We start from the raw sequence: 9,804 nt of genomic DNA on the forward strand, positions 1-9,804 counted from the left end.
ATCTTGCTCACCAGATGGTGTTTTGTCAGGGTTGGCCCTCCCAAGGCTATCAGTTGTTCTTATGGAATGTTGTCTACTCCCGGGGCCTTGTTTCGGCTTAGGTCTTTCAGTGCTCTGTCAAACTCTTCATGCAGTATCATATCTCCCACTTCATCTACATCCTCTTCCATTTCCATAATATTGGCCTCACGTACATCACCCGTGTACAGAGCCTCTGTATACTTCTTCCACCTTTCTGCTTTCTCTTCTTTGCATAGAACTGGGTTTCCATCTGAGCTCTTGATATTCATAAAAGTGGTTCTCTTCTCCAAAAGTCTCTTTAATTTTCCTGTAGGCAGCATCTATCTTACCCCTAGTGAGATATGCCTCTACATCCTTACATTTGTCCTCTTGCCATCCCAGCTTAGCCATTTTGCACTTCCTGTCGATTTCATTTTTGAGACGTTTGTATTCCTTTTTGCCTGCTTCATTTGCTGCATTTTTATATTTTCTCCTTTCATGAATTAAATTCAATATTTCTTCTGTTACCCTAAGATTTCTACTAGCCCTTGTCTTTTTACCTACTTGATCCTCTGCTGCCTTCACTATTTCATCCCTCAAAGCTACCCATTCTTCTTCTAATGTATTTCTTTCCCCCATTTCTGTCAATCATTCCCTAATGTTCTCCCTGAAACACTCTACAACCTCTGGTTCTGTCAGTTTATCCAGATCTCATCTCCTTAAATTCCCACCTTTTTGCAGTTTCTTCAGTTCATAACCAATCGATTGTGGTCAGAGTCCACATCTGCCCCTGGAAATGTCTTACAATTTAAAACCTGGTTCCTAAATCTCTGTCTTACTATTATATAATCTATCTGAAACCTCAGAGTATCTCCAGGCCTCTTCCATGTATACAACCGTCTTTTATGATTCTTAAACCCCAGTGTTAGCTATGATTAAGTTATGCTCTGTGCAAAATTCTACCAGACGGCTTCCTCTTTCATTTCGTACCCCCATTCCATATTCACCTACTACGTTTCCTTCTCTTCCTTTTCCTACTATCAAATTCCAGTCACCCATGACTATTAAATTTTTGTCTCCCTTCACTATCTGAATAATTTATTTTGTCTCATCATACATTTCATCAATCTCTTCGTCATCTGCAGAGTTATGTGGCATATAAACTTGTACTACTGTGGTAGGCGTGGGCTTCGTATCTCTCTTGGCCACAATAATGCATTCACTATGCTGTTTGTAGTAGCTTACCCGCATTCCCATTTTTCTATTCATTATTAAACCTACTCTTGCATTACCCCTATTTGATTTTGTATTTATAACCCTGTATTCACCTGACCAAAAGTCTTGTTCCTCCTGCCACCGAACTTCACTAATTCCCACTACATCTAACTTCAAGCTCTCCATTTCCCTTTTCAAATTTTCTAACCTACCTGCCTGATTAAGGAATCTGACATTCCACGCTCCGATCTGTAGAATGCCAGTTTTCTTTCTCCTGATAACGATGTCCTCCTGAGTAGTCCCCACTCGGAGATCTGAATTTTACCTCCAGAATATTTCACCCAAGAGGATGCCATCATCATTTAACCATACAGTGAAGCTGCATGCCCTCAGGAAAAATTACGGCTGTAGTTTCCCCTTGCTTTCAGCCGTTCACAGTACCAGCACAGAAAGGCCGTTTTGGTTAGTGTTAAAAGGCCACATCAGTCAATCATCCAGACTGTTGACCCTGCAACTACTGAAAAGGCTGCTGCCCCTGTTCAGGAACCACACGTTTGTCTGGCCTTTCAACAGATACCCCTTCGTTGTGGTTGCACCTACGGTACGGCTATCTGTATTGCTGAGGCACACAAGTTTCCCCACCAATGGCAAGGTCCATGGTTCATGGGGGGAGGGAAGGGGAGGAGCGTCCTCTATGTAAGTTAACCATGCCAATCCTACCAGTTGTGGGCAGAGGTACAAGAAATAGAAAAACTGCAAATCGCGTAAAAATGGACATGTAAGTGTGCAGTCAGTCATTGGGAGCATTTTTTAAAAATTAACACATTGACATTTAACTGAGACTGATAACTTGCAGTTCAGTCTCTTTCATGTACATACCAACCAACCATTAAAACGTGTCACATATCAATAAAAGTTAGCTATGATTTGAAACTCCCATTTTCTGAGCCATAACGGTTACATACCCAGAAACGTGTGTTTAAAGTGTCACATGAGCTGCAACTACATTAGCAACTTGGCCCTTCCACAAGTTGTGATGTAACTTGTTTGGTATTAATAAAACAAAATTTGAAGTAAGATCACAATTATTAGTCCCTTCAGTTCATATCCTATCATAGAGATAGAGGAGCTATACATCATGGCAGATTCAGTAATGGTGTTTCCTTGACAAGGAATTTGTTCTGTAATACATAGACTGTGGAACACAAAATTGTAAATAACACCATAGATCCTCAAAGGAAAGTCTAAAATGACTCCGTGATTTCCTTTTATAAATGAGGTAGCCACATATTACTTATAACGCTGTGATTTCCACATATTAAGGTGGGGTATCCAAAGTGCATAACAGAAGATGAAATTGGTTTTATGACAAATAGGAGACATCTATGTTTATCGGAGTGTGGTATCAAACACAAGCAAAGCAGCATTGGACTGGATTGAACTAGATCAGATCATGTAAAAGTTTCCCTATAAGCATGATTGACCTAGAAACAACAGAGACCAAGGGGGCTCCACCCTTTGGCGGGTTCGTGCTTGGCTACCACAGAGCCCCAGCCTTTGCAGCACCTTTTCCCTTCCGTGCTGCATATCCCTATCCTCGTGCTATTCTTTTTCCTCCACTTCGGTGTTTGAGGTTCCTCCTTTTCCTTCTTCCTCCCTGTGTGCTCCTGACAGCTGGCCAATGCTTCTGACATGTAACAGGTAACTGAGTAATGTGTAATTCCAAGCCCTGGGTCAACAGAGTTTGCTCATACCCCCTGGTACAGGCCAGGCCCAGGAAGGGGCGACTGCCTGAGCTGATACCTTTCCAAATTGCCAGTTAGTCCCTTTGTCAGGTGTGACCTGAGGTGTGAACAATCACCTAAGGCGGGTGTGCCCCCTTGTGAAGGGGGCCCCCATTTGGAAGAAGTGCACCATTGGAGACACTGGCAATCATGGGGGATTTTCTCACAATGAGCCAATCATCTTCACAATCAACGTCAACAAGACGTAAATGTAATGAGGCTTACAATTCAAAGACACTTCCAGCTGCACCATGATTCCTTGTGGTTTCACATAATGCAGATGGTCAGTTTTTCACTACAGTAACTCCATTTCTTATTCAGAAAGATGTTGATGCAATTGCCGGCCATTTGAAATCCTGCTCTCATTTATGGAATGGCACTTTGCTTTTGGAAGCTATTTCTGATTCTCAAGCACAACTGCTTGCCGTCTCACTTCTCCATGGCTATCCTGTTCGTGTCAAGGCCATAGAACTCGGAATTCTTTCCATGGTGTTATTTACACTAGGCTGCTCAACAGTCTGACCGAGGCCAAAATCCAGTCATACTTCTATGATCAGGTTGTCATTGCCATCCATTGGGCGATAGTAAGAGGTAGATTCCTCCATAGTGCCCACCCACACACTTTTTCTCACCTTTGATAGAGTGGTGCTTCATTCCAAGATCAAAGCAGGCTATGAAATTATCATAGTCCGACCGTACATTCCATATGTGATGCACTGCTGCCAGTGTCATCGTTTCAACCACACTAGAATGTCTTGTTGACACCCAGCCAAATGTGTAACCTGTGGTAGGGATGCGCACAAGGGCAACTGTCCACCCTCCTCCCTGCTCTATCAACTGCAATGGCGGCCATGCTGCTGCCTCTCAAGGTTGTACCACGTATCTTGACGAGCAGGCTGTCCAGGAGATCTGGGTAAAGGAAAAAGTGCCTTACCCCATGTCACTCACAAGTTATTGGCTAGTCACAAACTCTGCTTTCTCCCGTCTGGCAATTACTGTTCTGTTCTTACCACCTCTCACTCCATGAAGGACATGGCCACACGGACTTGTGGCCTTAAATTCAGCTCTGAGGGTGTGAAATCACCCAGTGTCAAGCTAACATTGCCATCCCCTCGTCCAGCTGTGCAACAAGCCATCAAATTCTTGCCTCAAGAGTCGAAGCCACCAGCTCCACAACTGATGGGCCAGAAAGGACAGGAGTAGTACTCCTGTGAAGACTTCCTCCAGCCAACCAATATCTGAGCTTCCCTCTGCTAACTGGAATAGCTTGAAGAATTCCAACAAATGCAAATGGTCTTCTCCTTCACTAACTCAAAGATCCTCTTCTATGGTGTTGCCACATGATACATTAGCCCAGACGGCCTGCTTGTCACCAGTGTGCACCTCCAACCATTTTTATGTGTTGGACTCCACAGACTAACAGCACAAGCAAGCCAACGCTTCTGTGGACATCACAGAGCAGGATCCTACTGCTTCTGTGCCCTGTAGCAGCAAGTTGTCGCAGGCTGTCACTCAATAGCTAATGAGGTGACACCCCTTCACATCTTCCTCATCATGATTCTCATCCAATAGAACAATCACGGCCTTCGGTCCATAAACAGTATTTACAGCTGCTTTTAGCATTGCAGCGTCCCCTTGTACTCTGCCTTCAGGAAACAAAATTGTCCCCTTATGACCACTTTGAGCTTTCACATTTCTTCCCGGTTCATTTTGACCTACCCCCATAGGTCAGCATTCCATCTCATGGGGGCAACATGCTGCTCACACAGGATGACTTTCATAGTCAACCCATCTCCATGACTACCCATCATTGAGCTATTGCAGTTCCCCTTTTCTTTCCTAACTTGACTTCTTCCCTCTGTACCATTTATGTCCCTCCGTGATTTGATGTCAACAGGACAGACATCCTTCAGCTTATTGGGCAGCTATCTCCCCCATTTCTGCTACTCAGTGACTTTAATGCGCATCATCCCCTTTGGGGTTCTACCAGAGCCTGTCAGAGAGGTGCCCTCGTGGCTGATCGTCTGAATCAACTCAACCTCTTCTGCCTTAACACTGGGGCACCCGCATTCCATTCCGACTTCTTGCACACCTATTGCCATTTGGACCTATCCTTCTGCACTGCCCAGCTTGCCCATTGTCTTGAGTAGTCAATTATTTCTGGCACCTACTCAAGCAACTATTTCCCATGTGCTATCAATTTGCGGACGCCTACCCCACCTGCGTGCACTCCCAAATGGCAGCCTACTAATGCTGACTGGCAGCTTTACTCCTCCCTGGCGACCTTTGAAGCACAAGATTTCCCCAGTTTGATGACCAGCTGGAATATCTCACAGATGTTATCCTTACTGCTGCAGAACATTTCATTCCTCACACTTCCTCTTTACCACACCATGTCCCAGTCCCTCGGTGAACTGAGGCATGCCATGATTCAATTTGTGCATGGAGACGTGCTCTCCGCATTTTTAACCATCATCCTAGGATGGCAAACTGCATTCATAATAAACAGATGCGTGCAAAGTGTTGTTGCGTTCTTTGGGATAACAGAGAATCTAGCTGGATTTCATTCACTAGTTCTAACACTTGCACCCCTTCCTCTGTTGTCTGGGCCAGCCTCCGATGGCTCTCTGGGACCAAGATCCATTTGCCAATTTCTGGCCTGACAGTAGCATACGATGCCATCGTGGACCCTATTTCTATCTCCAACACCTTGGGCAGCCGTTTTACAGAAAATTTGAGCTCTTCTCACTATCACCCTGCCTTCCTCCATTGGAAAAGAGCAGAGGAGGCTTGGGCGATACCCTTCTCTCCTCAGAATAGTGAGTGCCACCTTTACTATGAGGGAGCTAGATCATGCTCTCAATTCATCCTGATCCTCCGCTCCAGGGCCAGAAGTGCCCACATTAAGATGTTGCAGCACCTTTCTCTTGTGGGCAAGCACTTTCTGCTAAATAGGTACAACAGCATCTGGGCAGAGGGCACGTTTTTCAGACATTGGTGTGAAGTCAGTGTTATACCCATACCTAAGCCCAGTAAGGACAAAAACCTTCTAGCTACCACCCTGTCTCTCTCACTAGCTACGTTTGCAAGGTGATGGAATGTAAGATTCATGCCTGACTGGTATGGTGGCTAGAGTCTCACAGTTTACTAATGACTGCACAGTGTGGATTTCGCTGTTGTTTCTTATTAACAAATATCAGCTTATTCCCAAGAATTAGCGGCTTTCACTCGCTTAACTCTAGGCAGAAATCCAATCTGCATTTGGATTGCACATTGTTGACTGTTGTGTAGAAAGGTGTGAAGTATACTGCTGTATCCATTTTCAGTAAGCTACCACAAGAATTTAAAAAATCTTAGCAGTAATCCATGTGCTTTCAAACTGAAACTAAACTGTTTCCTCAGGGGTTATCCCTATTCTGTTGAGGAGTTACTTGAAAAATTAAGCCAATTCCTGGATTATATTGTTGATTATGTTTACTTAAACTTATGACTTGACTTTTTTTGGGTTCATGAAGATTTTATTTTATCTGTTATTACTTTTATTTTGTAATTTCATGTACTGACACATTCCATGACCTTTGAGATTTGCTTCTCAATTTGGTCCTATGGAACTAGGTGTGCAAATAAAATAAAGTTAAGGTGTTCTTTAATTAAAGCTCTTAACTCCACAGGCCTCAATAATTCCTGTCTTATATAATGTGAAATTTGATTCTTAACAATCACTCAATGAGTATAACCAATTCATTTGTACATGGACTACTGCTTACTGTGCATATGTACAAAGTGATATTTATTTATATTTGTTTCTGCTAATGTGCTAGCCATTCCAGTAATCTCACATTCACAATGGATATTACTAATAAACAACTAATAAAGTTCAGGTTTATCTCACAACTTGCAGTTCAGTTGAAATCAGAAATGTGGCTCTGTTCACTACTGTTACCTGTGTGTTCAGGTGGCAAAGCTTGCAGTCCAATGTTTCACTCCAGGATGGATTTGCACTGTGCTGCAAATTTTTCGTCTTAAAAATCTGACTGAAAAAGCACCAAACTTTCAAATGTCACAAGAAGATTTTAATCAAAGTGCAGCTGGTAAAATTGAAAGGGAAGAAAGCTACTGATGTGGTCAAAATAAGAGCAGGCCACCATATTGTATCTGCGACATAAAAGAGTGGGAGAAAGCATTCTTGGGTCTGTTGTAACCACAAATAGTTCATCTGTGGCAAGAGTATCAAACAAGAGAGTATGGAATGAACAGTTCACGGACATAGTCAGAAATATGTAAATTTGTAGATTCTTCAGGGGGCCATCAAAATTGATATTTACAAAAACCATAATCCTGACATGTTTCTCCATAAGGTGGAGCCATGCTTGATGCCTGAGGTGACTGCTGAGGGAGCTAGCAGAAGTGGTGGAAAGAAAAATCTCAATGAGTATAAGACTGAAACAATGATCAGGCTCATTGCCTGCAGTACAAACACTGGTCATGCCCAAACAGCTGCAAGTGTAGCCATGTGAGATGAGAACAACAAAGTTCACAAGAATGAACAAATTTAAGCAGACTGAAGATCATTGCATATATATTGTAATATTTGTAATTGTCAAGATTTTTTTTACATTTTTATTATAAAGAAGTATATCACGCTAAATTATTACTAATCAAAAGCAAAAAAAAAAAAAAAAGTACCTGCCCCGAAGTGATGAGCAGACTTCCTAATGCTGGCCTCTGCTAATTGCTACAGATGTCACCAGTTCTATTCCGATATGGAGATGGGTCCTTTTGTCCAGTGTTCATTTTCATGGACCACCGTCTAATTCTTTATGCAGACTCAGATGTGATACAATAATTTTCTCTGTTGTTAATCAAATTGTTTTTGGAGAAATGGATAACACTGTTTCACATGTCCAAAACAGCATTCAATAACATTCCTTTGTGCTGCATTTGTTGTAAGCCATTTGTTCTGTGGTTGTAACACTTACGTAGGCATAAGCCTTAGTGTGATTCCATAATCTGTATGTCAAAACAGAAGAGTGCATTTTCGCTGATACAAGCCATCTGGAACTTTTCAAACCCTGAGGTCATACTTGCCCAAGTCAAAACTATAGAACACAACGACAGAGAAAAATTGAAAAACGACTATACATCAATCCCAATTGACTTAAGAGAATACAGCTAAAAATAGGGACATGAAGAAAGGGCTACAAAAGACACTATACAGAAACTGAGGTCTAGAACTAAAAATTAAATGGCCTTCACCATATTGCTATGACAGATAAAAAGTAAAACACAGTCGACAGCCCGCGCATCATTTGCTAAAGCGGCCAATAACTCAGATGGCAAACCCAAGTGGGAATGTAAGTGGTTAAAAAATGTACATTCTGTCAGAAGTGACGGACAGTTAAAACTTGGGTGCAATGTGTACAAAGTGGTGGGGGAGTGCCACTTAACAGATGACGATGGCTAAAAAGGCAGTGCCCAATACGAAACCTAGTAAAAATGACCTCCTTGTAAGAGGGCCAAGAGGAGGTTGTCCACACCACTGGGAGAGGCTTAATAACCCAGAGCTTATTCCCATGAAGAAAGGACCAATGGCGATGCCAAAGTGACACCACCTCCTGACAGACGACAAAGCAGAGATCATTGGAGGGAATATAGGAACTAGTGGGCTGAGGTAAGAGGACTGCAGCCTTGGCAGCAGCCTCGTTTCCTGACAGACTGACACGACCAGGAACCAACATAAACATCACTCTGGCTGTACCAGAAGTAAGCAAGTGACAGTTTTCCTGGACCCGTTGCACTGGCGGTGTACAGTGCTCACAGACTTTCAAGGATGCTGAGACTGTCTGAGCAGAGGACACAATTGAAAAGTCTGTGTTGCTGGATGTGCTACATGGCCTGATAAAGGGCGAAGAGCTCGGCTGTAAATACTGAACAGTGTGCCAGAAGCTGATATCGAAAACATTGGCACCAATGACAATACAGTCAGTCTGAGAGCCATCAGTGTACAGAAAGGTAGTATCGCCAAGTTCCATGCGAAGGTCATAGAGAGAGGCTGGGGTAATGTCCTTAGGAAATGAATGAAGGCCAAGGTTAACAAGGGCCGCTTCACGAAGCCAAGGTGGTGAAGGGTTCACACCTACCAGGAAGATTGCAGGTAGTGTGAAGTTAAGCCACTGGAGCAAGTGTGAAAGTGGACTCCAAGAGGTAACAGAGAATAGGGATTTGCCCCATATTGGGCAGGTGGCCATGCATGGCAGACAAACAGCATGCATACCAGCCGAGGAGAAAGTCCCAGTGGTATTTCAGCAGCTTCAGCATACACTCTCGACCGGGCTAGTGTAAAAAAACAAAACAAAAATGGATGGCACGATGGTGGATAGTGCTGAGATGGCATAAGATGGACGGATGTGCAGACACACAAACAAAGCTAGTCTAGTTTCGAATGGACAAGGGACCAGTACAAACGGAGGAGGGTGGTTTGATCTGCACCCACTGAGGAACACGTACAGTGCGCTGCCAGGTAAGACACATGGGAGAACCAAGAGAGGTTCCTATTGAGCACGAGCCCCCGGAATTTTGTAGTTTCAATGAACAGAAGAGCAACAGGCTCAAGATGTAAAGATGGTGGGAGAAACCAACTGCGCCGCCGGAAATTCATACAAACAGTTATGTCAGTGGAAAAACAAAAGCCATTGTTGGTGCTCCAGGAGTACAGATGATCAAGACATTGCTGAAGACACCTCTCAGGGAGACAGGTCTGTAGAGAACTGCAATAGATGGCAAAATCATCAACAGAAAGGGAGCC

Source organism: Schistocerca cancellata, chromosome 2 (genome assembly GCF_023864275.1).
Source record: "Schistocerca cancellata isolate TAMUIC-IGC-003103 chromosome 2, iqSchCanc2.1, whole genome shotgun sequence".
Classification (NCBI taxonomy): Eukaryota; Metazoa; Arthropoda; class Insecta; order Orthoptera; family Acrididae; genus Schistocerca; species Schistocerca cancellata.